At 42.8% G+C, this 27,456-nt stretch overlaps 1 protein-coding gene across 2 annotated transcripts in view; it reads left to right on the top strand.

The window, feature by feature from the left end:
- AGPAT1 (1-acylglycerol-3-phosphate O-acyltransferase 1) overlaps positions 1-27,456 on the top strand; it is a 79,895-nt gene that overhangs the window by 19,178 nt on the left and 33,261 nt on the right. Inside the window, exon 1 of one of the 2 annotated variants that reach the window (XM_072988605.2) lies at positions 1,893-27,456. The exons of the other annotated variant lie outside the window; for it this stretch is intronic. The gene's annotated coding sequence lies outside the window, so the exon portion shown is untranslated. Of the gene's footprint in view, positions 1-1,892 lie in introns of those variants that run through there. 2 annotated transcript variants of the gene reach the window in all.

Genomic DNA, 27,456 nt, shown 5'->3' with positions numbered 1-27,456 from the left:
ACCCCCCTGAACTGTCCCCGTGGTAGCTTGTGAGCGTGTAATCACTAGCACCCGTTTCACATGTTCAGCCAGGTCATTTCCCACGAGCACGGCTGCTGGCAGAGTCGATGAAATCGCTAGCCGCCAAACTCCCCTCCAGCCTTGAAAGCTCACAGGTACCTCAGCTACTGGCAGTGAGATCACCTGCCCCTCAATCCCTGCCACCTTCAAGCTCTCATTTGGGATTATATACTTCCTAGGAATAATATCTGGATGGCACAGGGTCACCTGGGAACAAGTATCCCTTAGCCCCCTATACTGATGGTCAAGTATTCCTACGTCCACCCCTGCGGTCTCAAACAACTGCGAATCTGTCCTCACTAGTAAGCAGCGCTTGACCTCCACAAGAGGACCATTTTCCCCAGCCTGATCAGCAGATGTAACTGTTCCAGATTGAGTAGCCATGGTAACAGGCTCCCTCAGTGGCAAGGCGCTTTGCTCTTTCTGGACACAGAACACAGCTTTTGGCTTGGTTCCACTCAAATCATGAGGCAAATTTCCCTTTAGCTGCTTTAATTTCTCACACTCTGAGATTAGATGGCCCTTTCCTTGACAGAAATAACATTTTCTGCTGTACTTGGAGTCTTTCTCCTCTGGTTTGGGTTTTCCCTCCAAAATCTGAGGTCTAGGTGGTTTCATGTCTGAGGGCTTCCCTTCACCATTATTGTTATTCCTATTTCTACTCATTATTTCCATCTTCTTCAGCTCAAACACCATTTTGTCTACTTCCAACAGTCTCTGTTTCACTTCCCTTTCAAACGCCAGTTCCCTCACCCTCAGTTCACGCAGTTGGGCTCGGAGCATTTTTCTGAGTTCTGGGGTCAGTTCTCCCGTGTTCTCATCCTGCACTGAGCCAAATTCCTCCTCAGAACCTTGGTCTACCTGTGGATCTCTCACTTCACCCATTTCTGCCATTTGGCTTCGAGTCAAGGGCATAATCCCCCCAGAACAGGCTGCCTTCAAAAGTCAAGCCTCAAAATAAAACGACGGCTTTTTTCCTTTTGCCTCAGAAGCAGCCTTCTATAGATTGCTGCTGTTCCTTCAGCACTAACTTGCAACTGTTGCCAGGCAGAATCCACCCCCTCTGCTAGGCCTCTCAGCAGACAGGCTAGATCACTGTTACTTCACGCAGCTTTGCCTCAGCCCTTTCCCGCCAAAACGGGTTGCCTCAGAGCTCCCTAATCTAGTCTCCCCAATCTGAGTTGGCACGTTCTTCCACTAGCGTACCTCCCCGTGAGGTAAGCCTAGAAGATTACCTACGCGCCCTCAGATTGTCCCTGACTAGACCCCCCTTGCTCTGGGCACACTTGCCAAGGCTTTGCTGGACCACTGGACAACTGGACCAGTCGTATCCCACACGCTGGACACCAATCAATGTGACAACCCCAGACCTACTGGAGTATACCACCCTGTAATTATGCTGCCACCAACTATTCCCTATAAGGAGTCACACAGACCAGGAATGGATTTTACTAAACAAAAGAACAAGGTTTATTTAAATAACAAACAGGGTAAATAAAAAGATCAGGTAAATAAGATACTGTAACGTGGCTTAGTCTCAATCATACATACAACAGTAGTGTTCACGCAGAACACTTTAAAGTAAAGCACAGACCCTGAACCTATCAGTTCTGGCTACCTATAAAGAAACCTGAACCTATCAGGTAGGTACTAACTGACACACAGTTGTACCCAGTCTGACACACAGACTCCCACTCCTCACTCTCCACACAAGCTCCCAAATATATATACAGTACAGCTCCTCCCCCTGATGTCCCGCCTTCCACTCCCCATAGGATGGAACTTTCCCTCCAAACCCATGACAGACAGGTACCATCAGTGCTGTATGTAACAGTAAGTTGTAAGAAAAACGTGCCTTTTGCCTCATATTTATGCAGACCTCAAAGTGGAAATCCTGGGGATCAAATGAAAAATGTTTTCTGTGCAAAATTTGTCTCATGCTACTCTGAAGTGTTAACCACGATCTTAAAGTGTGGGTTACTTTCTGGACTACAACTCCCAGCATGGATGTGATAGTTGGATGAAAGAAAGAAAGAAAGAAAGAAAGAAAGAAAGAAAGAAAGAAAGAAAGAAAGAAAGAAAGAAAGAAAGAAAGAAAGAAAGAAAGAAAGAAAGAAAGAAAGAAAGAAAGAAAGAGGTCATCTTTTTATGATCAGGACTGACACATCCTGTGTTGTTTATCAGCAACTGTAAATAGTTAGTCTAATTAACTTTCATGTTACTTTACCACTGTTAATTTGTGACAGAGGTTCTCACATTCTTCACAGCACAAGCCTTCTACTGAAGACTTGCATATCAAAAACACTATCGTCACAATGTTTAACACCCACTGACTTTCTTACCAACCAACCACAATCTCTATATTTTGATATCTAATCCTTGATGCCACGTATAAATATTTGCCATGTTATGTCTCCTTCTCTTATGTTTGATGAAATGGCCTTGTCCATGAAAGCTCACATTAGTCTTTGAGGTGCCACCATGTTTTTGTCTTACTTTAATTTTTATTTTGTTTTCCCTATAATGCTTGCACAGACTAACGCGGCTACCCCCTTCTACACCTACATCCTGTGTTGTGGTGTGCGTGCATGAAACCGCAGATGTGGGACGTCTCTAATGATCCACCTCCAATTGAGGTCCGAGCATCGTGATGATGATGATGATAGGTGTTTGCAATCATGGCTGCTAACTGTAATCAGGATTACTGTCATTATCTTTAACCATAAGTACTTATCAGTTTACACAATGTCATATGTGCGTCTCACCTCCATAATCACCCTGGGCAGCATAGTCATTAAGGTTGTCATTTTAGTTTTTATAGAGCAGGCAGATTTTACTGTTTGACTAGAGAGGAAAGTAATGTTCTCTCGCCTGGTTGGGTTTGAAATGGCCACGTGTGATGCTGGTGGAACCTCCCTGGTGGAAATTCGCTTCTAGTCCTCATTGTCCCTTCTTCTTCTTCTTCTTCTTCTTCTTCTTCTTCTTCTTCTTCTTCTTCTTCTTCTTCTTCTTCTTCTTCTTCTTCTTCTTCTTCTTCTTCTTCTTCTTCTTCTTCTTCTTCTTCTTCTTCTTCCTCCTCCTCCATTGGTCCTTGGAAGATGGTTGCTCTACCTGATTGGTTGGTGTTGGAAGGGATGCAACTGGAGCTATTTAGCAGAGAGGTGTGGGAAGCCAGAGGGAGAGTTGTTTACTGTGGCTTCTTTAGGAATGTTCCACTGTAAGAAGGGTGTCATTCCCCAGGATGGTGTGGGTGGTGAGATCTCTTCTGGGCCGTGTGACAGACAAGCGGCTCCATTGACTCCTCAAGTTGTTTGTATAAAGCTTGGATGCCTGAAGGCATATTGTGTGTCTATTTCGTGCAATTTGTGTGCGTACACAATAATTACATGTACCCTGTATGTTTGTACCTTGAAGACATTTGCATCAAATACCTCCATTGGAATGGCTCCCTTCCTTTTATCAATGGTCCCACCTGCTGACAATGGGTTGATATTTGGAGAGAGAGAGAGAGAGAGAGAGAATAAAAGTTGTGTGAAATTCATAGGGCACAATCATTCTAGAAACTGGCTGGGAAACATGACAGCTGAAATGGGTGGGGATGATTTTTATTTGTTCTTGTTCAGTCTTGCAAATAAACCTACAATTAGCCTGCAATAAAATAAAATAAAATGACTGGTCTTCTGAACGATTAGTGCCCTGTGTTTTTGTGCTGCCTCTGGGACATGAAAAAGCAAGTGGTTGGCTTTCTTTTAGCAGGCTAGGCTTCAGGAGTTAACCTAGAGGCAAAATCCGGAGCTGGAGTCCCGAAGGCAATTCGTGTCATTCTGCCAACTCATGGGAGGTTGCATGAACCAGTTGTACAGTGGTGCCTTGCTTAGCGATGTTAATCCGTGCAGCAAAAATCGCTGCTAAGTGATTTCATTGCTAAGCGATTTTAAAAAGCCCATAGAAACACATTAAAACACATTTAATGCGTTCCTATGGGCTTAAAAACTAACCTTATGCAAAAATCCTCCATTGCGGCGGCCATTTTTGGTGCCTCTAAAGTGAGGCAAAATAGTGGGTGGCTATTTTGTTTACCCTGTGGCCATTTTGAACCACTGATCAGCTAGCTGAAAATGGGGGCTTTGCGATGATCGCTTCCCTGCGATCATCACAAAGCAACATTTCCCCATAGGGGCCATCGCAAAGCGATCGCTCTTACGATGGCAAAAAGACCATTGCAAAGCGATTTCATCGCTATGCGAGGCACCACTGTATTGGCTCTTGCCTTTCCATTGGACCATTTCAGCAACGTGGAGAGGGGGGATTTGCTGCTTGGGTAACAGCCTATCCTCCATATTACTTTACCCGGGCTTCATGCTCTGGAGAGGACACTTCTCGATACAGAGCATGTTACCATAGTCTCTCGAGACTGAAGGATGCCTATGAGGATTCACTGGTTTAGGTATCTGCCTGCAGAGCCAGAGGCTGGGAGTTTGATTCCACACTGTGCCTCTAGGGAGAGGAGCCAGCCTGTGTAGCTTTGGGAAAGCTGCACAGTTCCCAGAAGAAAAGAATGATAAACCACTTCTGTGTATACCTAAAAAACCTGGAAAGGATTGCTATAAGTTAGAATTTATTTGAGAGCACACAGTTATTATTACTAGTTAGCAAAAAATGATTAATATTATTAAAATTCCTGACCTGTAGACTGCATGTGGCCCATTCTTCCAAATACAGTGGTGCCTCGCATTAAGACGTTAATTCATTCCAGCGAAATCGCTGTAGAATGAAAACGTCGTAATGCGAAATTTAAAAGCCCATAGAAATGCATTAAAACCCGATTGGGCTTGAAACTCACCGTCCAGCAAAGATCCTCCATAGCGCAGCCATTTTCGCTGCCTGTGCAGTGTGGAATCCATCCCAGAAAAGAGCGGGGAGCCATGTTTTTTACCCGATGGCCATTTTGAAACCACCAATCAGCTGGCCGAAAATCATCGCTTTGCGAGAATTGGTTCCTGAAGCAGGGAACCGATCATTGCAAAGCGAAATTCCCCCATAGGAAACATCGCAAAACCTTTGCAATTGCAAAACCTTCAACGTCAAGCAATTTCCTCGTAAAACGGAGCGCTCGTAATGCGAAGCACCACTGTATAAAGAAATCTTTATTTTTCAGTGTGTCTCTTAACAGTGACTTGGAGGTAAAGTCAGGAGAGCTACTGCAAGGCTAATACTGAGAAGTGTTATGTAGGGGCAGGATTTTGGTCTAAATATGAAAGGAAAAAACATGGAAGAATCTTTCTATTCATTTTTGTGTTTTTTTAATCAGTTTCCAAAAAAAGAGTCTCTGGAATGTGGATGATTAATCCAAACGAAAGAGGCTGCCCAAACGTTTCATGTTCTTTTCTGTTTCCCTCTTTTGTTCTATCTTTTTTTCAACCTTTGTCTGTCAAATTAACTGGGAAATGTTATATCTAATAGTAGTCTGAAGGCTGCTCTTAACAGCCAATCAGAATGCCTGAGATGGAGCAGGAATTTTGAATCTTTAAAAGGACCGGGCTGGTTGGAGAGTAGTTTGCTTCAGTTGTTCTTCTGAGAAGCTGTGTGATAGCACCTGGGGCCTTCTCTGCACGCCTGTCTGAATGATGGACTCAAGTGGTAGGAAAGAGATGAAATTTCTCAATATTCTAGTCTTGGTTTGGGGAATTTTGATTTACTTTTTTGCTTATATATTTGTTTGCTTCTCTTTTTGGGAATTTTGGTTTGGGGAATTTTTATTTTATTTTATTATTATTTTTTGCCTTTATTTGCTTGCTTCTTTTTTGGGAGAGAGGTCTCCATGTGTGATTTTGTTTTATCTTGGTGTTTCTCCCCGATGTGTGTATGGTGTGTGCTTTCCCTCTTAGATTAATTTTTTAGAAATATTATTTGGTTAATTTATTGTGCATTTATTCTGGTAAAAGTGTATGTTTTGTGAATTTTAAATTATCCTTCTCATGTACGCTTGCCTGTTTTGCAGTGGATCAATTCTTTGCCTGTTTTTTTTAAAAAATGGTTTTCACAGATTCTTCATGGCTTTTGGATTGATTCTTTGTTGCCTGCCTTGCTCTTGATTTTTTGAAGTAAAGTAGTCTTTAAGGGTTCTTTAGGGCTTTTGGCTAACTAGTGTCAGGAAAAATGAATGGGGAAATATGAAACAAAATAATCCCCAAGAGCCAGTCCCATTCATGTTAAACAAAAGGACCATTGCATGAAAAAAAAAATGAAAGTAAAAGAGGATCTCCAGAAAGAACCAAAACAAAAATAAAAGTTTCACCATGTACATTCCCTTACAATAACAATAGGCATTTTCTCAGAGACTGGAAAGGCCGTGCCTCTTAACCATTGTCATGTACGTAATTGTTTTTAAACTGCTTGCTCTGTGAATTCCATCTGGCTGCTGTGGCAGACCGTCCCATATTTTAAGATGTTGTAACATTAAGTTGTGTCATTCATTTTATAGAAAACCAAGGTTCAGGGTTTGTTTTTTCACACAAAAAATGTACTGTGCAGTTCTCAGGTGCACCTGAGAAAGTTGGAAGCCACAGAAACAAATCTTACTTTGGAGTTTTAGAAGAGGTAGTCACGTCAGTCTGTGCAAGCAGATCAGGCAAAATCCAAAGAAAGAAAACAAAACAATGATAAAAAAACATCTGGCACCTAAAAAAAGACTATAATATTTTAATGTGAACTTGAATGGACATGTCCACTTTGACAATATATGGGGGGGGGGGGAAGAAATGAAATTTTGGATAAATTACAAATTTTAGAAGTTAAAACCTTCTGAATATTTATTGGCTGTAAGAGTCTAGGGTGTGTGGTTGCATCTCACAGGCAGTAAGTTACGGCCTATTTTTGGTGTTAGGTTCTACTATAAACATTCCTGCAGGAGACAGAAAACAGATGCTAGGCGGAGGAGGGAGAGATGGGATGAGGGGGGAGTGAAAACAGTCGTGTACAAAGGATTCAGTTAATGTACAAAAAGAATGTTTAAAAATAAAAGAAGAGGGAACCACGTCTGTTACAGTAGGGAATATTGACAATTTTTACCATTGAGTCTTGTGATGAGAGATGGGTCTGATAGTTGTGAAGAAAATAACAGTAGCAGTAGATAAGCATTACTTTTGGTAATGACTTCGGAAACCTAGACTTGTATTCAGTCTATTTATGTGGGTGTCCGTCATGTGTATACATTTTCTTCATTTGTAACAATTCTATTCTAAAATCGTGATTTTCAAATCTTCTGCAGAGTGTCCTGGCACATTGTGTATCATTACTTTGTATATCCTATATTTCATCCAGATTGAGAATAAACATTGTTATGTCCAGCATCCTGGAACTCTTGATATATAAAGCAGATGAACTTGACTTTAAAATCACAGCACAAGCAAGTATCAGTTTCCTGTTTATAAGAATATAGAGTTCTTATAAACAACATTTGGGGCCCTTCTCTTCTCTGTAAATTATGGTTTTGTGGCTGCCAGGAAATATTCGACAGAGGTGGGATTCAGCCACTTGTGGGTTCGCATGGTAGCCCACCCCGGTTTTAACAACATACTCACTCCTTCTTGCATCTTTTTAAAATTTAAAGAAAGGTGGGGTTTTTTTTAGCACTTTGGCCCAATGTAGTGCAGCAGATAGAGTGTTAGATTGGGACTCAGGAGACATGGGTTCAAATAGGGACTCAGGAGACATGGCCACAGAAACTTATGTGTAGGGGAAGGGTGGCATTGTTGAAACCACTCCTTAAATTTCTCATATATACCTTTGAAACCCTGTAAGGATTCTTATAAGTTAGAACCAACTTGAAGGCACATAACACTTGAATTCACCAACGGTAAGGGTGGAAAGGACTTTGGAGGAGAGCATATAAGTTGCTGGCAGTCTGTATATACAACATTGCCACTTTCAGTAAGTACGTCCTGCTTTAAAACAGTGAGATATCAAGGGTTGCCTCATGCAGTATATGATCCCTTACTACACTTGAGTGCAAGGAATCACATTAAATCAGAGCAGGAGTTGCCAGAATGACACGAACTGCCTCCGGGACTCCGGCTCCGGATTTTGCCTCGAGGTTATCTCCTGAAGCCTTTTCCATCAGTGGATATAGCCCCAAGGCAGTGGAGGTTTGGAATCAGAGTTTTCCTTCTCCTAACCAGTTGTATTGGCTCTTGCCTTTCCATTGGACCATTTCAGCAATGTGGAGAGGGGGGATTTGCTGCTTGGGTAACAGCCTATCCTCCATATGCTTTTACCCAGGCTTCGTGCTCTGGAGAGGACACTCCAGCTCAGAGCACATTACCATAGTCTCTCGAGACTGAAGGATGCCTAAGAAGGCCCAGAAGGCTCTTAATAGCGTTTATGTAGAAGAATTGAAAGGAAAATCCAATGCTGCAAAGAAAAATACTGCATAGGAACCTGGAATGTAAGATCTATGAACGTTGGGAAGCTGGAGGTGGTCAAACAGGAGATGGCAAGAATAAACATCGACATCCTGGGCATCAGTGAACTAAAATGGACAGGAATGGGCGAATTCAGCTCAGATGATTATCATATCTACTATTGTGGGCAAGAATCCCATAGAAGGAATGGAGTAGCCCTCATAGTCAACAAAAGAGTGGGAAAAGCTGTAATGGGATACAATCTCAAAAATGATAGAATGATGTCAATACGAATCCAAGGCAGACCATTCAACATCACAATAATCCAAGTTTATGCACCAACCAGCATTGCTGAGGAGACTGAAATTGAACAATTCTATGAAGATTTACAACACCTTCTAGAACTGACACCAAAGAAAGATGTTCTTCTCATTCTAGGGGACTGGAATGCTAAAGTAGGGAGCCAAGAGATAAAAGGAACAACAGGGAAGTTTGGCCTTGGAGTTCAGAACGAAGCAGGACAAAGGCTAATAGAGTTTTGTCAAGAGAATAAGCTGGTCATCACAAACACTCTTTTCCAACAACACAAGAGGCGACTCTATACATGGAAATCACCAGATGGGCAATATCGAAATCAGATTGATTATATTCTCTGCAGCCAAAGATGGAGAAGCTCTATACAGTCAGCAAAAACAAGACCTGGAGCTGACTGCGGTTCTGATCATCAGCTTCTCATAGCAAAATTCAAGCTTAGACTGAAGAGATTAGGAAAAACCACTGGGCCACTCAGGTATAATCTAAACCAAATCCCTTATGAATACACAGTGGAAGTAAAGAACAGATTTAAGGAACTAGATTTGGTGGACAGAGTGCCTGAAGAACTTTGGATAGAGGCTCGTAACATTGTCCAGGAGGCAGCAACGAAAACCATCCCAAAGAAAAGGAAATGCAAGAAAGCAAAGTGGCTGTCCAACGAGGCCTTAGAAATAGCAGAGAGGAGAAGGGAAGCAAAATGCAAGGGAGATAGGGAAAGTTACAGAAACTTGAATGCAGACTTCCAAAGAATAGCAAGGAGAGACAAGAGGGCCTTCTTAAATGAACAATGCAAAGAAATAGAGGAAGATAACAGAAAAGGAAAGACCAGAGATCTGTTCAGGAAAATTGGACATATTAGAGGAACATTTTGCGCAAAGATGAACATGATAAAAGACAAAAATGGAAGGGACCTAACAGAAGCAGAAGACGTCAAGAAGAGGTGGCAAGAATACACAGAGGAATTATATCAGAAAGATTTGGATATCCCGGACAACCCAGACAATGTAGTTGCTGACCTTGAGCCAGACATCCTGGAGAGCGAAGTCAAGTGGGCCTTAGAAAGCCTGGCTAACAACAAGGCCAGTGGAGGTGATGGCATTCCAGTTGAACTATTTAAAATCTTGAAAGATGATGCTGTTAAGGTGCTACATTCAATATGCCAGCAAGTTTGGAAAACTCAACAGTGGCCAGAGGATTGGAAAAGATCAGTCTACATCCCAATCCCAAAGAAAGGCAGTGCCAAAGAATGCTCCAACTACCGTACAATTGCACTCATTTCGCACGCTAGCAAGGTTATGCTCAAAATCCTACAAGGTAGGCTTCAGCAGTATGTGGACCGAGAACTCCCAGAAGTACAAGCTGGATTCCGAAGAGGCAGAGGAACTCGAGACCAAATTGCTAACTTGCGCTGGATTATGGAGAAAGCCAGAGAGTTCCAGAAAAATATCTACTTCTGCTTCATTGACTATGCGAAAGCCTTTGACTGTGTGGACCACAGCAAACTATGGCAAGTTCTTAAAGAAATGGGAGTGCCTGACCACTTTATCTGTCTCCTGAGAAACCTATATGTGGGACAGGAAGCAACAGTTAGAACTGGTCATGGAACAACTGAGTGGTTCAAAATTGGGAAAGGAGTACGGCAAGGCTGTATATTGTCCCCCAGCTTGTTTAACTTATATGCAGAATACATCATGCGGAAGGCTGGACTGGAAGAAACCCAAGCCGGAATTAAGATTGCAGGAAGAAATATCAACAACCTCCGATATGCAGATGATACCACTCTGATGGCAGAAAGTGAGCAGGAATTAAAGAACCTTGTAATGAGAGTGAAAGAGGAGAGTGCAAAAAACGGTCTGAAACTCAACATCAAAAAAACTAAGATCATGGCCACTGGTCCCATCACCTCCTGGGAAATAGAAGGGGAAGATATGGAGGCAGTGTCAAATTTTATCTTCCTGGGCTCCATGATCACTGCAGATGGAGACAGCAGCCCTGAAATTAAAAGGTGCCTTCTTCTTGGGAGGAAAGCGATGACAAATCTTGACAGCATCTTGAAAAGCAGAGACATCACCTTGCCAACAAAAGTCCGAATAGTCAAAGCTATGGTTTTTCCTGTCATGATGTATGGAAGTGAGAGCTGGACCATAAAGAAAGCAGACCGCCGAAGAATTGATGCCTTTGAATTGTGGTGCTGGAGGAGACTCTTGAGAATCCCCTGGACTGCAAGGAGAACAAACCTATCAGTTCTAAAGGAAATCAACCCTGAATGCTCACTTGAAGGACAGATCCTGAAGCTGAGGCTCCAGTACTTTGGCCATCTCATGAGAAGAAAAGAGTCCTTGGAAAAAACCTTGATGTTAGGAAGGTGTGATGGCAAGAGGAGAAGGGGACGACCGAGGATGAGATGGCTGGACACTGTCTGTGAAGCAACCAACATGAACCTGACACAACTCCGGGAGGCAGTAGAAGACAGGAGGGCCTGGCGTGCTCTGGTCCATGGGGTCACGAAGAGTCGGACACGACTAAACGACTAAACACACACAGAAGAATTGCATTACTGGCTGCCATGGCAACCTCTTCTCTCCCTCCCACCCATTCCCACTTTTGTCACTTTACCCCGAATTGGTGTTTTCATGGAGGAAAACCTAGGTTCTCCTCCTGGCTGGTCTGCGTTCATTTGTTCAGGCATTATCGGTTCACATATGGATTTAAGGCTTCCCAACTTTGGGTCTCCAGATGTTCTTGGACTAAAACCCCCCAGAAGCCTTCACCCACTTAGATGTGCTGGCCAGGATTTCTGGGAATTTTAGTCCAATAAACATTTGGGGACCCAAGGTTGAGAACCACTGATTTAAGACATTCCAACCCATACCCTAGTCCGCCTGGGTATCACAATTCTTTTTCCTGTGTAAAGAATTTTCAGTGTCTGCTTTCGTAATAAGATTAGTGCCAAGAAGCAGGCATACAAGACCGATCCAGCGCTTCATGTACGTTTGGCGCTGTCTTTCTGCTGAGTCAGCCAGAGCGACAGCCAGTCTGACTCGGCAGAATTCCATTCTTATCCCAACCTCGCTCTGTCACACAAGCTCATCGGGCTCCTTTTTTGTTGGATATGTTCCAGGCAGAAGATGAAACACACGATGCATCCCAGGACTGTGGCCCTTTTTAACTCTACAATTTTTAGCATGAGTGCTTTCACGCTGGCATTAGTGAGCCATTGGTGTGCGTTTTTTTGTCTTGGCATTGATGGTCCTGGCCCATCTCAGCAGTGTGATCCAGCAGCAAAAATGACCAGTGCCATTGTAGGCAAGATTCATAGAACTGTTGCTTCCACGTCATATGGACTAATACAGTAGGACCAATACAGTATTTGTGGGGGGATCTGTTCCAAGCCCCTTCTTGCGGATGCTGAAAAACGCGGATTATAGCAAATGCTCTTTTAATAGGGAATGCTATACATCTCTGGCTTCCTCAGTTGTGGTAACTTCATCTTTAGAAAAACATCTTTCTAGCATTTTACTTTTTAATATTTTTAATATCTTCAGACTGTGAATATGTGATACTGATCCTGTGGAGAAGGGGGTCCTATTGTAGCTCCACTTCCTCTGTGCTAACTAGACCCTATCTGGATTGCTAGCTTTGGTTCACATACTGCACTTTACTATTTATTTTATTTTATTTTATTTTATTTTTATTTTATTATTTTCCCTTTTTTTTTTTTTTGCTTTTTGAATGGTAATGAGCACAAGAAGGTAGCCTGTAGACCATCTTGACTGCTGCCCTTGGTGTGGTCAACATTCCGGCTGCCCTTTGCTATGTAAAGCCTAGCATCCTTTTTCCAGCTCGCAATGTGGGCATCCTATTGTACTGTACCATTTCCTAGAGTTTTGAATCGTGGATCCGGAAGCACAATATCCCACACTGTGAAGAAACTGACGATTTAGGAAAATATGAGATACCGAATATAATTGAGAGACCTCTTCATGAACCTATGAACACAGAGGGACCTGACTGTACAAACAGAAAGGATCCGTGTGTGAAGTAAACATTTACCTTGCCTTCCTTTTCCAGACACTTCAAAGAAGAAAGTGTAAGAAGGAACGGACATTCCTATCTTATCCTTATCAGGGAATATTTCAAAATAATGCTGTCATGTTACCCCACTGTTCAAAGACTCTTTCATGTGTATTGAGCGTCCTGAAGGGAGTTCCCTTCCGCACCTAAGGGTATGCAGATTTGGCTATGAGAAGGAGAGCTACTGAGGATGATGTCTGTTGTCATGATAACTGATGAAAGGGGATTAAGAAGGAATGAAGAGGTAATTAAGTGTGCCTGGCAGTAGCAAGTCACCCAATTGGCACATTCATCTGTGTAAAGGACAGTCTGGTACAACAGAATCCTTTTAGGAGGGGGAAACTTTGCCTTCCCACAGCTTGGTGTTATTCCCGAAGAGACTCTGTCTGTGGAAGCCAACTCAGCTTCAGTGTGAGTGTGGGATAGGTCTGACTGGACTTCAAGTCCAGTCAAGACCATTGGTAATGGTGCGGCTAAAAACATCTTGTAAATACCGTATTCTTCTGTGTATACGACTATACTTTTGTCTAAAATCTTTAGACTAAAAATTGAGGGTCGTCTTATACAAGTAAGCTGAGGAGAGAACAAAAACAAGTGGAGGGGAAAGCAGGGATCAAAGCAATCCTTCAGCACTTTGATCCCTTTCCCCCGAGCTTGCTAAGCCCCACTTAGATTTCTTAATTTTGGATTAGAAAATTGGGGTGTCTTATACATGGGAGCATCTTATACATGGAAAAATACGGTAAATAAGTAAGTTTTATTATGCGGTCATAGACCCGACTATACAAAGATTAATACATAAAATAAATACATAGTATAGTATAAAATCTTGCTATAACATTTTACGAATTCTCATAGCTGAAAATAAGAACTTAGCCGCCAACTGTGTTATTATTTGATTCTCTCCGGACAACAGGAACTTCAGATAGCCTATGGGACGTAGACCGGTACATTAACTCATGATTGAACCAAGATATCAAATACGTTCGTTCCTATATAAGAAGCATTCTAAACTGATGCGCACCAAGGTCTCAATAATTTCTTTCCCGCAGGGACAAGATTCTTTCACCGTACGGGGTGTTATTAAAACGCCCTTTTAAAAGGGCTGAGGGAAAGCAGTAAAATCTAGCCTTTGAGAAGGCAAAGCGCTATCTCGGTGCTGTAATTTAGTATAGGTAGTTAACTGGCTTGGGAATGTTAAAATTTAAGCCAAAATACAGTGACGAGCAAGTCCTGTCTGCACAAGCTAGAGAGTACGGAAGGTCTATATCTTTAATACGTTGAATAAGTATTGGCTTAATGCTGATTCCTGCAGCCTTAGAGATAGTCAAGCATAAAATCCTTGCGCAGCTGTTGTATGGTGTCGCTGCTTGGATTAAGGGTTTTAACCCTTCCATTGAAATCACTTTATCAAATACGTTGCGATCCTTATTTGCCATGCCAAGATGCGCCTCTTCAGCTCGTCTGCAGCTCGAAGCTGGCATGCCCTCAGGTAGACTAGACCTCATTATTTTCCTAGGTCATTCCTTCTTTCGCGTTGTCCTCTGTCTCAGTGGGGCTTTTTGCTCTATTAAACCAAGAAATCAAATTTTGAGGGACTGTGTAGAACTTTCACCTTTTTACGTTTCTGTCGCTGCTTTGATCTTTTTCTTTTATCTTTCTATTGAGATAAACTGAATCGTTTCCAATTAGTTGTTGGTTGGATTTTAGGGTACAGAGGATGTAGCGGTATTAGATCCCGTCCTCATCTGGCCAGGCTACTGAGACTGGGAAAATATGACATGAGTGCGGTGGCAGGCGTTTGTTGCGTTAAACTCCCTGAAAACATTGGTAGGACAGAGTTGGAGTGTTTGGGAGCAGAAAGCCCATTAGGTTCTGTATTGATTTCAAGGTGCTAATGATTACATACAAAGCCCTAAACGGTGGCCCCTCGCTTTGGAAACATCCTTCCTCCTAAGGTCCGCCTGGCTCCCTCGTTGGGAGTTTTTAAGAGTAAATTGAAGACCTGGCTCTTCAGGCAGGCCGTCTCTCCTGCCACTACCGTACTTAATTTTTCCTCTGTTTTTGGCTTGTTTTAGTCTTTTTATTGATGGTTTTAATTTTATTGCCTTTTTTGGACTGTAAACCACCCAGAGTAGATTCGTCTAGATGGGCGGTATAAAAGCCGAATGAATGAATGAATGAATGAATGAATGAATGAATGAATGATAGATAGATAGATAGATAGATAGATAGATAGATAGATAGATAGATAGATAGATAGATAGATAGATAGATAGATAGATAGATAGATAGATAGATAAATAAAACGATGCCTGTTAGGTGTGATGGGTCTATTTATTTATTTATTTATTTATTTATTTATTTATTTATTTATTTATTGTATTTATATGCCGCCCATCTAGACATAGTCTACTCTGGGCGGCTCAGAACATAAAAGATAAAAACAATTTAAAATATACACAGTTTTACATTAAAAAAAAAGATACAAAGTATAATATCGTACATTTACAATTTTAACAATTAATTTAAAGCAAACAGTCCCAAGATGGCAAGAATAAAAGAAGAGAAATAAGAAATAATAATGAATTAATTGACTGAAGAGAAGGCCTGCTTGAATAGCCAAGTTTTCAGCTAGCTTTTGAAAATGCCCAGCGAGGGTGCCAGCCGAATTTCGGTGGGGAGGGTGTTCCACAGCCGAGGGGCCACTGCTGAGAAGGCCTGATTTCTTGTTTTTTTCCTTCCGGGCCTCCCTCGGCGTCAGGCCCCTCAGCCGCCCCTGCTGGCTATGTCGGGTGATTCGGGTAGATCTGGTCCACCACCTCTTATCACTTCCTTGAGTGTTCTCATTTCAAGGCAAAGAAGGATAGGGTGGCAGAGTGGCTATCAGAATGGTCTAACCCAGGAACTGTGACAGACTTACATAAACCAGAGGGATTTTTTTTAAATAATTGATTTAAGTAGCAATAGCTTATTGGGGCCAACATAGAAAAAAATCTGCCTCCTAGTTCATCCCGCTAAGTTATGATCAAATTGGAGACAGGTGGAAATATTCTTTTAGAGAGTGCTTGGAGAAGTTCCTTTATTAGACAACCCTGGCTACTGTACTTTAAAATCTGGAGGCATTTCTCACCTCTATCCAAAAGCAAGAGGTATAAATCTCCCTGTGCCTCTCAAGGTCTTTTTGATTTGCACAAAACTTCCCTAATGTCATTTCCTTTTGAGAAGGAAAGCTCGTGTGTGTATGTGTGTGTGTGTGTGTTTGTGTGTGTGTGTGTGTCTGCGTGTGTGTGCATGTTTGTGCACGCTCAAAATGACTGTGAAGGAAGATACAAACAACCAATTCATTGCTGCAAAACCTTAAACAGCTACAGCCACCCTAGTTCGAGGCAATGGGTGTAATTTTCACATTATTGTTTGAATTCTGTAAAAAAAAAAGGGGGGGGGAATTTTGTATAAAATATGCTTTCCAGCTCTTACAAGAATGTTTCAAATTGAGTGCCACAAGAATGGTGAAGTTCTGTGATGACCAAAGGAGGGAAGATTTATAAGCCCACTCAATGGTACCTGGGGAAGGTCATAAGAAGTAGAGACAGCCAGGTAGATCAGTACAAACAAACCAGTTCTGGCAGTTCTCAGTTCTGCCCAGAGGGAGTGTTTTGTAATGCTAATGAATCTTCATTGTTCATTTGAGGTCAAGCTAGTTTTCAGATATTTTACATTCCCGCAAGTATATTGAGCAAATCTGCTGTGTCCCCACCACACACCATTGTTTTAAAGATTGGGGCTCAGAGGGAAATTAGTAGGTGTGTCTATGCGAGGAATGCTGGAAGATCATTATTGCTAATGAGTCCTTGTGCTTCGCCCTGGTGATCTGGGCACATCTCAGCTGGGTTACTATAACATGCTCTTCTTACATGGAGCTGCCTTGGGAAAGAGTTCGAAACTTCAGCACGTCCAAAACACGGCAGCCAGATTGCGAACTGCGGCTGATCACAGGGATCACATAAACCTCCCAGTTATAGCCACCGATCAGTTATTTATTTATTTACTTATTTATTTGATTTATATCCCACCCATCTGGTCTATTCGACCACAATCCAAAGTGCTGGTTTTATTTAACCTATAAAGGCCTCCTAAATGGCCTGGGTCCAAGCTATCTAAAAGACCACATCTCCCTCTAGGATGAATGAATTCAAGCTTTTGGTTCAGTCGTCCAGGATCCTGCACCCGCCAGGGATATCTGGCACAAACTGCTGCCATGGCCAGTCAACCGGGCGGTGAATGATAAACGGTGCCCCAACATCCCTGCTTGACGTTGGCTGATCTTTCAATAAAACGTTCTGGCCCGACAGTCTGAGCATTTTGACGACGCCAGTGGGCAAAGAGAGAAAGAGAGGAATTCACGGATGCTCTGGATCCCTTCACAATGTGTGTGTGTGTGTGTTTTGTCATGATTCCCCCCCCCCTTTTCTCATCCTCTCCCATGCCTCCTGGGATCCTTCCAGGGCAGGTTTCCAGCTGGGTTATGCAAGAGAAAAATAAGCGTGAACCCTTTTTCACCCCCTGTATGTACAGACCCTAGTCTGATGGGTTTGTTCTGTTTGGGACAATGAATTGATCCAGGAATCTCCTGGTGCCGGAGGCTTAGCCCTGCATCTCAGCGTCCTCTTTTGAGGCTGGTCCCTGCCCAGTAGAGATGATGATGACTCCTTTGGGCTGTCTCGATGGAGCAAATGTTCATCCCCCCCACACACACACACTCAGCCTTCCTCTTTTTTGACCTCTTGGTCACTTCCCTCTACCGCTAGACCAGCCTTTAGGAGCATCCGTTTCTCTGTGCTTCCCTGGATGAGTGATTAGCCATTCCTTCTGGGCAAGACGCTCACTAACCAATGTGGACGAGTTCCCCTTTCATGTCCAGGTATGTGTTGATGAGTGGATTTTTTTAAAAAACAAAGTTGTTGGGTGACGAATTCCTGCACGTTTACTTCTGCAAAGTCATCTCGAGATGCTTCATTACGTCTGAATGCCGATTCCGCTGTCTTCCCCTCCCAGGGAGGATCTTGGGAGTTGTAGTTTGAGGACGATGATCTTTGAGCGGTCCACCTCACCTTCCGAGGGTGCCCTGGAATGCCTAGGGGCAAAGTTCCCTTAAGCTGTGTGGCGACGCGCTACTATGTGAGGCATGTGCATCCACCGCCAGTATTTCTACCCCTTTAGTTCTTTTTGCAGCGGGAGCCGTAAGCACTGAGGGTGGAGCCCTGTCCGCTGGGGCCATAAATTAGAAAGAACGTTGCCTAGGGGAATAGAAGAGGATGCTGTGATGTTTTGATTCTTTACAGTTCCTCTAAAGTTGTCGGAGTTTTGTGCCACCTTAAAGACTAATAAGTTTTATTTTACATTTGTTTTTGTGAGCTGGCTGGATAGCTCAAGTGAGTTAGGTGCTTGGCTGTGAAACCAAGGATTAGGAGTTCAGTTCCCCATTGTGCCTGCCAGAAGAAGAGGCTCGGACAAGCTACATAGTCCCAGAAGTGTCTGCCGAAAAAAGGAACGGTGAACCACTTCTGAGTACTGCACTCCCAAAGCCAACTACACCAGAGCACAGAGTGCTGTCCTCTGAAGATGCCGGCCACAGAGACTGGCGAAACGTTAGGAAGAACAACCTTCAGAACACGGCCAAAGAGCCCGAAAAACCCACAACAACCACTTCTGAGTACTCCATACCTGGAAAGCTCTGGAAGGAGTCGCTGTGAAGTCATCAGAATCAACTTGACATTGCATGATGATTCTTCTTTGTGGATTGTAGAACCAGTTCGGAAGATTCATAGGCCAAAATCCTGGTGCTTAGTTTAGTACATCATACTAGAGTAGGCCCACTGAATCTGTGGGGATTTGATGAGTTAGCTCCTCCTTAAGTTTCACTGATTCAAAGGGGCCTACTTTAGCTGCAACTTCGTTAAGCATAAATCACAAATAGAATAGATCTACTTGAATCAATGGAAATTACAGAAGAGTTGCATAACTATCCATTGAAGCAGTGGGTCTACTCTAGTGCAACTTACTAGTATAAAAAACAAAATTTTGGCCATAAAGTGATAACTTTAAGGCAGATTTATTTTTGAAAGGCCTTCAGAGGCTAGGAACTGCTATTCCACCATTTAGATATATATAAGGCAGAATTATTAATGTCCTTGCTAGGTCTTATTGCATTTTATACAAAGTGTTTTATGGTTGTATATGATATATTCTTTTGACCCAACTCCAGGAGGCGATGGAAGACAGGAGGGCCTGGCGTGCTCTGGTTCATGGGGTCACGAAGAGTCGGACACGACTTAACAACTAAACAACGATATATTCTGTTTTTTTGTCATGTACTGTTTTGTGGAGAGAACAACAGCATATAAATGGGAGGAAAGTAAATAAGAGCAATAAATAAATAGAAGAGCAAAAAAAAAAAAGAAGCAAACTGCTTATATACCACCCCATAGCAGTTAAAGCACTCCCTGGGCACTTTACAGTTTAAATATGCAGGCTAAGCATCCCCACCCCATCCCCAGCAAGCTGGGCACTATATTTACTGACCATGGAAGGATGAATCAAACTGGAGCCAGCTATCTGGGATTGAACCTGGGTGTGAGCAGAGTTTTGGTTGCAGTACTGCAGTTTAGCCATTGCACCAAGAGGCTCAATAAATAAGTTTACACATTGGAAGAAATCCATGAGGGCTTATGCCAAATGAAACCTATTAGTTGTTTTTTTTGGTTGTTTAGTCGTTAAGTCGTGTCCGACTCTTCATGACCCCACGGACTAGAGCATGCCAGGCCCTCCTGTCTTCCACTGCCTTCCGGAGTTGGGTCGAAGCTTTTAGCGTTTAGGAGGCACAAAAATGTTGTTTGTGTTGCAAAGGTTGACACGGGGACCCCCTTAGAAAAGTCTTCAAAGTTGCTATTGGGTTCTTTGATGGCAATACTCAGAAGTGGTTTACAGTGCCCTTCTTCCGGTGGGCACCCTGGGACTGTTCAGCTTGCCCAGGGCCACACAGGCTGACTCTATGCACAGGAGGCACAGTGGAGAATCAAACTCTGGCTCCACAACTGTGTGCCATTTTGTCTACTGTTTGCTATCCACTACTCATTAGTTTCCAGATGAATAAAGGCTAGTTTTTCGGCTGAAAACACAAGCCATCATCTGCGTTGGAATCGGCTACACATTACAGTAGGACCCTCATATGCACAAAATCAGTTTCCGTGGTTTCACTTACCTGCGGTCTGAAAATATAAAAAATATTAAAAGGAAAAAAACTAGAAATATGTATTTTCGTGATGTTTTTACCAGAACTGACCATTAGAGGGAGCCAGAGACTATGCTCTGTGTTCATGTTGTACATAGCATGGTCTCTGGCTCCCTCTAGTGGTCAGTTCTGGCAAATACATCATGAAAAATATGTACAGTATTTCTGGATTTTGTTTCTTTTACCATCATGCTAAGTATTGCATTTGCTAGTACCTGCGGTCTTCAGCATCTGCAGGGCAGGGTTGGAAACAGTCCCCCATGGATACAGGGATTCTATCGTAATAAATTACCATTATGTGAACAGCTTAGTATAGTAGTCTTATTTCAGTGGAAGGCATCCTAATTATGATGGCCGTGGATGCTACTTAAGGGTGGTGTTGTGAACATGGCAGTACTTCTGCTTTGAATGGCCACAGGTTTAATCTCCCACATCCTAGATAGGGCTATAGAAAATAAACAATTTCTGGGATCTTAGGGAGCTGCTGCTAGTCACTGTTTGCAATCCTGGGTTTGGAGCTCAGAAGAGTTGCCTCTTTAGAAGAGTACAAAGCTCCATCGAGCATGGCAAGGATTCTGAAAGATGCGCCTCCTTTTTCTCTCCCAGCTTAATATTGTATTATTTTCAGCCGAGTCACTTGATTGCAAAAATGCCATTAAGTATGTTAGATTCAACAGGGTCACCTAACAGGTTCAACAAGAATGGTTCCCTACACGCTCTGCTCACACAAAGAGCTTGAGTGAATGCAAGAATAATGATTAATTCAAGAATTTACATGTGAAGTATGTAGTAGAAAGAGAAATAGGTATTTTAAAAGAAATCATTTGGCTAGAGAAAATAATAGGCTGAATAAACAGAAGGAAAAATAAAGTTCCCTTATTTTTATTACTCTAAGGAATTGTAAAAATGGTCATCATTCAATACATTGATTAGTCTATTGATCATTTAATTATTTCCCTCCCAATCCCACCCAAGTATCTCTTGCAAGATCTCGCTAGATGGATTATGGGTGTGATTGAATTTGAGTCAATTTATTATGTAATCAGTTGGCCGATTTATCTGTACTGCAGCTTTAAGAATGTATATCTTTAAAGCCCTGGCTTTGTATCTTAAAAACTGACCTTCTTATGTTCATATTGTCGTCGTCGTCATCCCTGCCATCCTCCTCATCTACTGTACCTTAGTTTGCCCTTCTTTGTTAGTCCCTTTTTAAAACTAAATGAATAATAAATATGGTCTATTTAAAGCATTCCCATCAGACAAAAAGGCTCCCAGAATGGTTTAAGAGATCGATAAAGACAATTCCTGTCCTCGTGCTTAGAATTTTTTTTAAAAAGTCAAGGCACAAAAGGAAGAAGGGATGGGTTAGGGTGGAAAGAAAGCAATAAAAGAAAATCTGAATGCTGTGTTTGTAGGGCTATGCAGGAGTAGAGAGAGGTGGAATGGAAATGCCAGAGAAAGAAAGAATGAATATAAATAAAATGCATTAAAGTATAGTGGTGCCTCACTTAACGGGTGCCCCGTTTAACGACGAAATCGATTTTTTGCGATGTTTTAAATGGGGGGAAATCGCTTTGCGATGATTGGTACCTTGTTTCGCTTACCGATCATCGCAAAGTGATGATTTTTTAACAGCTGATTGGCGGTTCCAAAATGGCCGCCAGGTTAAAAAAATGGCCATCCGCTGTGTTTTCGTGTGGATTCCTCGCTTACCGGGCAGCAAAAATGGCCACCGTATGGAGGATTTTCGCTTTAAGGTGAGTTTTAAGCCCATAGGAACGCATTGAAGGGGTTTCAGTGCATTCCTATGGGCTTTTTAAAATCGCATAATGACAAAATCGCTTTGCAGCAATTTTTGCTGCACCGATTATTGTCGCTATGTGTGGCACTACTGTAATAGTTAATTACAGAGAGATCTATGCAGCTCGGAGAAGGTACTATACTGGATTACAACTCTCCAAAATCCCCTGGAGCACAATCTGGGAGCTGTAGATTGGGAAGAAGGACATTTTCCAAACTCTGATGGTTAATGGTTGTTGTGGGTTTTTCGGGCTCTTTGGCCATTTTCTGAAAGTTGTTCTTCCTCATGTTTCGCCAGTCTCTGTGGCCGGCATCTTCAGAGGATAGCACTCTGTGCTCTGGTGCAGTTTGTTTGAGTATTTATGGCTGTGTGAGATCAGCTTTTGTCCTTTTCAGGAGATGGGTGATTATGGTGACCAGTGTGTTTTTGTTGTGGGTGTATTGTTGTGATAAGGAGGAGAGAACACGGCCAAAGAGCCCGAAAAACCCACAACAACCATTAGATCCCGGCCGTGAAAGCCTTCGCGAATACTCCGATGGTTAATCTTTTGCAGAGTTTGTATTACATTTCAAATGGAAACTTGCAGGCTTTTGTGTACAGTATGTTATTTCCTGTCCGGTAGTTTCAGGGTACAGAAGATATTTAAAGTGTAGTTTTACCATTTCCCACCACCACCACCCCTAGTGTATTTCCATGGCCAGGCAGAGAATCTCCTGAATCCTCCTTGTCTATCATTCTATCACTGCACGATTTCTTAGTCACAGGTTTAATCCCTGAAGAATTTTGGCTTGTCTAGCTGGGAAAACACTTCAGGATTGTGAGTCGCTGCTGTCCGTCTCGGACGTAACTGCAACCGGGCTGGATAGACTGATGGTTTCACTGGTTTTGTAAACAGCAGGTTAAAATCATAGGATCATCGTAGGACTGTGTGTAGAGCCAGTAAAGGACCCCAAGCGTCATGGGAGCAAAGGAAATCCACTGTGAAGCATACCTGATAGGCAGCTATCCAAGCTCCACTTGAAAACCCTCCAGCAAGGGAAAATTCACGAGCCCCCCGGGGCAGTCTTTTCCGCTGTCAGAAAATCTCTTGCTCTCAGGAAGCTCTTCTGGAATGTTTAGTCAAGATAGCCCCTTTTTTCCTGTAAATTGGATCCATTCTTCAAATATTACCCTCGGGAGCTGGAGAGAACAAGTTTGGTCCCTCTTCCACAAATACTTGAAGATGGCTATCAAATCTTCTCCAGCTTGAAAATGCCTGGTTCCCTGAACTGAGCTGGTTGAGGCTTGGTTTTTAGACCTTTTATTACCCTGGCCACCCTCCTCTGGACGTAATCCAGCTATTAAAGACCCCGCTTAACCCGTGCTGATTAGAAGTGGACATAGTATTCCAGATGACGTCTGAACAAAATTGGGTAGAGTGGTCCTGTTACTTTCCCTCAATCTGGACCCAATACAATACTTCTGTTGATGCATCCTAGTATAGCATTGGTTCTTTTTGCTGCTGCATCACACTGTTGGCTCATCTTTAGCTTATGTTCTACTAAGACATCTGGGTCCTTGTCAGAGGTAGTGCTGCTGAGCCAGCTGTCACCAATTCTATATTTGCACACCTCATTTCCCACACCCTGGGACTTTACTTTTCTTCCTCATTAAAATTCATTTTGTTTCTTTGGGATCAGTTCTCCCATCTGTCAAGGTCTGGTGGAAGCTTCTTACATCTTGCCTCTAAAACTGGAGGCGAAACAGAGAACTTGAAAAACCCTGTTTGCCTGTCCTGGAGTTGCAAAACACCAGTTATGCTGCCAATTAATTCAGTCTTTCCTTCATGTCATCCATCCGACCCACAAGAAAATCTCAATTGAGGGTTCTCCGGGTGGCCTACCCGAGGGAGGCCCATAAGTCTTCTACAAGAGGTAGGGCCTTCTTCACAAGGTGGCTCCGACTTTATGGAACCAGCTTCTGGAGGAGCAATGCCTTAGCTCCCTCCCTGTTAATATTTAGGAGGCAGTTAAAGACCTGGCTTTTCAGGGAGGCTTTTGACATCGAACAAGCTGATCACCTTTCCTCCGTCCACTCTGGTTTTTATATGATTGGTCTCCATCACCTGTTTTCAAGGGTTAATTGTAAGTTGCTTTTAAAGCAAAGCAAAGTATGTTGCTTATATACCGCCCCATGGTGCTTCAAGCATGCTCTGGGCGGTTTACAAGTAAATTATGCAGGCTACACATTCCCCCCCCCCAAGCAAGCTGGGTACTCATTTTACCGACCTCAGAAAGATAGAAGGCTGAGTCTACCTTGAGCTGCTACCTGGGATGGAACCCCAGGTCGTGAACACAGTTTGGGCTGCAGTTATGGGTACAGCAGTTTAACCACTGTGTCACGAGGCTCTTCACCCAGAGTAGCGCCAAGGTGCTAATGGGAGCAGGATATCAATCAATCAATCAATCAGTCAGTCAGTCAGTCAGTCAGTCAATCAATCAATCAATCAATCAATCAATCAATCAATCAATCAATCAGTCAGTCAGTCAATCAATCAATCAATCAATCAATCAATCAATCAATCAATCAATCAATCAATCAATCAGTCTTTTATTGAAATTATCCTTATAGGTGATCATCACTATACTTTGAATCTCACAGTTGAAGCGGGGGGGCGTGATATTGGGGGTTGTCATAAAAAAAACCCGAACAGTATTTTCAAATCTGGGTGTAACTTTCTGCTTTACTATGGGGGTCTTTTTATGGGGGGTGTTTCAACACACCACTCGTTGAACTGTTTATGCTTGAGTTTTATTGAATATTTATAAATGCTGCATTTAAAAAAATAATAATTTTGGAGTATCTTTTCCTAGTTCACAAATTTATTCATATAACTGTATTGTTATTTTTTTATATCATTTATGTTTGATATTGCTGTATCGGCTGCTTTGGGCTTTTCATTGTTTTCAAAAGAAAATTAAGTGAATGCTGTCATGTCCTCTTTAGGAAGCTATTTGTTCTCTTTGTTCAGCCCTAATGGATGTCAGAAAGTGGGTGAGCAGCGAGAAGGAGAAAGGAGACTCAAACAGAGGATAAAACTTGCAGCCTCCTGGTGCAGTCATGTCCCTGGGAACTGGGTTGGAGAAAAATACTTTGAATTCCTAGATATGTCAGTACAAAAGTCTTCAGTTCCTGGGAAGGCTGGTGTTTTTCTCTTGGCTGTATCAAAGAGCACACTGGAGCTGTGCACTGTTATGGTATGGTGGCTTTCTTCTCTATGCTTGACTTAACATGTGGCCACATCAGGAATTGTCTTGTGGAAGAACAAAGATGGCTTTATTTTTTCCTAAAATAGAAGTGTGTGTGTCTTTATGTATTTATGTGCCATGTGCTATCGAACCAGTTCTGACTTATAGCAGCCCATATAGAGTTTTCAAGGTATAAAGTTCAGTTGGACCCCCTTATCCACGGGATCAGTATCCACTGATTCACTTATCCACAGTTTGAAAATATTTAAAATATTAAAAATAATAACCTCAAGAATATATATTTCTAACAAAGAAGTTACCAGAATTGGCCACTAGAGGGAGCCAGTGACCGTGCTATGTACAGTACAGTGGTGCCTTGACTTGCGAACTTAATCCGTATTGGAGCGGTGGCTGTAAATCAAAATGTTCGTAAGTCAAAGCAGCATTTCCCATAGGAATGCATTGAAAACCGATTAATCCGTTCCGGCTGTTTTTGTCCTTATGTCAAGGGACGGTTCGTATGTCAAAGCATAAGTTCCCATAGGAACTAATGCAAAGCCGGTTAATCCATACTCTACCACTAGGGGGAAATTTTCTTCTTCTTTTGACCTAAGATGAACTTAGGTCAAAAATAGGGCCGGAAAGCAATATTTTGCATCTGGAGCTGTTCGTAACTCAAAACGTTCGTAGGTCAGGGCGTTTGTAAGTCAAGTTACCACTGTATAGCATTTGGTATTCTAATAGCGTTTGCTATAATCCGCATTTTTCAGCATCCATGGGCGTGTGTGTCTTGGAACTGAATACAGTAGGACCCCCATGGATATGGGAATCCTGCTGCACTCAGAAGTTGGCCATGTCGGCTGTCCAGAGGTGTACAGTAATAAGGCATGCAGTCCCATCAGCCACATTCATTCCAGGAGGTTGGGGCTGGCCGTTTTCCTGGGAGGCATTGTAAGGATTTCGACTCCCAGTCCTAGCTGAGCAGCCAGGAACCTCTGCTCTCGGAGCAATGTTATAAATATGTACCAGATTAGGAGAGAAAGTGAAAAAACCTATTTGGTGGAATCTGAGAAGCAGTCTAAGGGGAGGAAGAGTAAGTGAACTAGGAAAGTTACTTTTAAAAAGGAATTAGTTAGACTTGTAGGGGAGTCACTTAATATTTACCACTGTACTTATTATACAGTGGTGCCTCGCTAGACTATGATAATCCGTTCCACTGAAATCGCTGTTTAGCGAAATCATCGTCTAGCAAAAAGCATTTCCCCATTGGAATGCATTGAAACCTGTTTAATGTGTTCCAATGGGGAAGAATCGTCGTTGTCTAGCGAAGGTCGGCCATAGGAAAGCCGCTTTGCGAACCACCAATCAGCTGTTTAAATAGCTGTCTTGCAAAGCTTAGATCCCGAAAACACCTGTTTTGCGAGCGTGGAGGGAGCTGTCAAAATCGTTATCTAGCGAAAATCGGTTTGCGAAGCAGGGACCAAACATTGTCCAGTGAAATTCCCCCATAGGAATCACCGTTTTGCGAATCGCTATAGCGATCGCAAAAAGTCAATGTCTAGTGAAAAATCTGTCATGCGGGTTAACTGTCTAGCGAGGCACCACTGTATCTTGGTTACAGTATAGTTATAGTAACACCTGACTTTTTCCTTCTTCAAAATACTCAATATTTACGAAAACAATGGCTCACGTGCAGAACAGTGTGTTGTTGCCAAGAGCATGAGCTAGAGTTGGCAGGAATCCAGTTTATCACTCGCAGTGCAGGATAGCCTTGAGCTCACTCGGAAGGCTGTGCCCGAGTCTGCACACTCTCTCTCTCTGTCTGCTTCGCCGGTGACAGCAGTACCAGCCCGGGAATCTACATGGGGGATGTGCCGGAGGCATTTCCTGTGGGAGTTAGTAAAGCATTCTTGGCTTTGCACAACCAGAGGCCCAAGCGAAGGTGTTTTGCAAGGCTCAGACACAGGGAACTGTAGCGTGGAATGCACTCCCAAAGGAGATCTACCGGGCGTCTTCGTTGAGATTCCAAGCTGGCAGAAGAATGGAGAAACCTGGTCAGTCCAAGGGCCAAACTGAGGGTCCTTGGAGAGGAATGTAGGGCCCAAAGAGAAGAGGGTGGAACCGCAACTGTCAGTGTGTGTTAGCTGAAAGCGTTCATCGCCCATAACTAAGCCTGAGGATAGGCGTCCAAGCTATCTCCAGGACCCTGTTGTGTCTTTTGAACCTGCTTAGATGTTAAGATTATTGGGAGAGGCCTTTCTTTCGGCCCCACCGCTTTGACAG

The sequence above is a fragment of the Pogona vitticeps genome, chromosome 2 (assembly GCF_051106095.1).
Source record: "Pogona vitticeps strain Pit_001003342236 chromosome 2, PviZW2.1, whole genome shotgun sequence".
NCBI lineage: Eukaryota > Metazoa > Chordata > Lepidosauria > Squamata > Agamidae > Pogona > Pogona vitticeps.
Note: the sequence above shows the minus strand (reverse complement) of the source record. Positions and strands in the feature narration are given on the sequence as shown.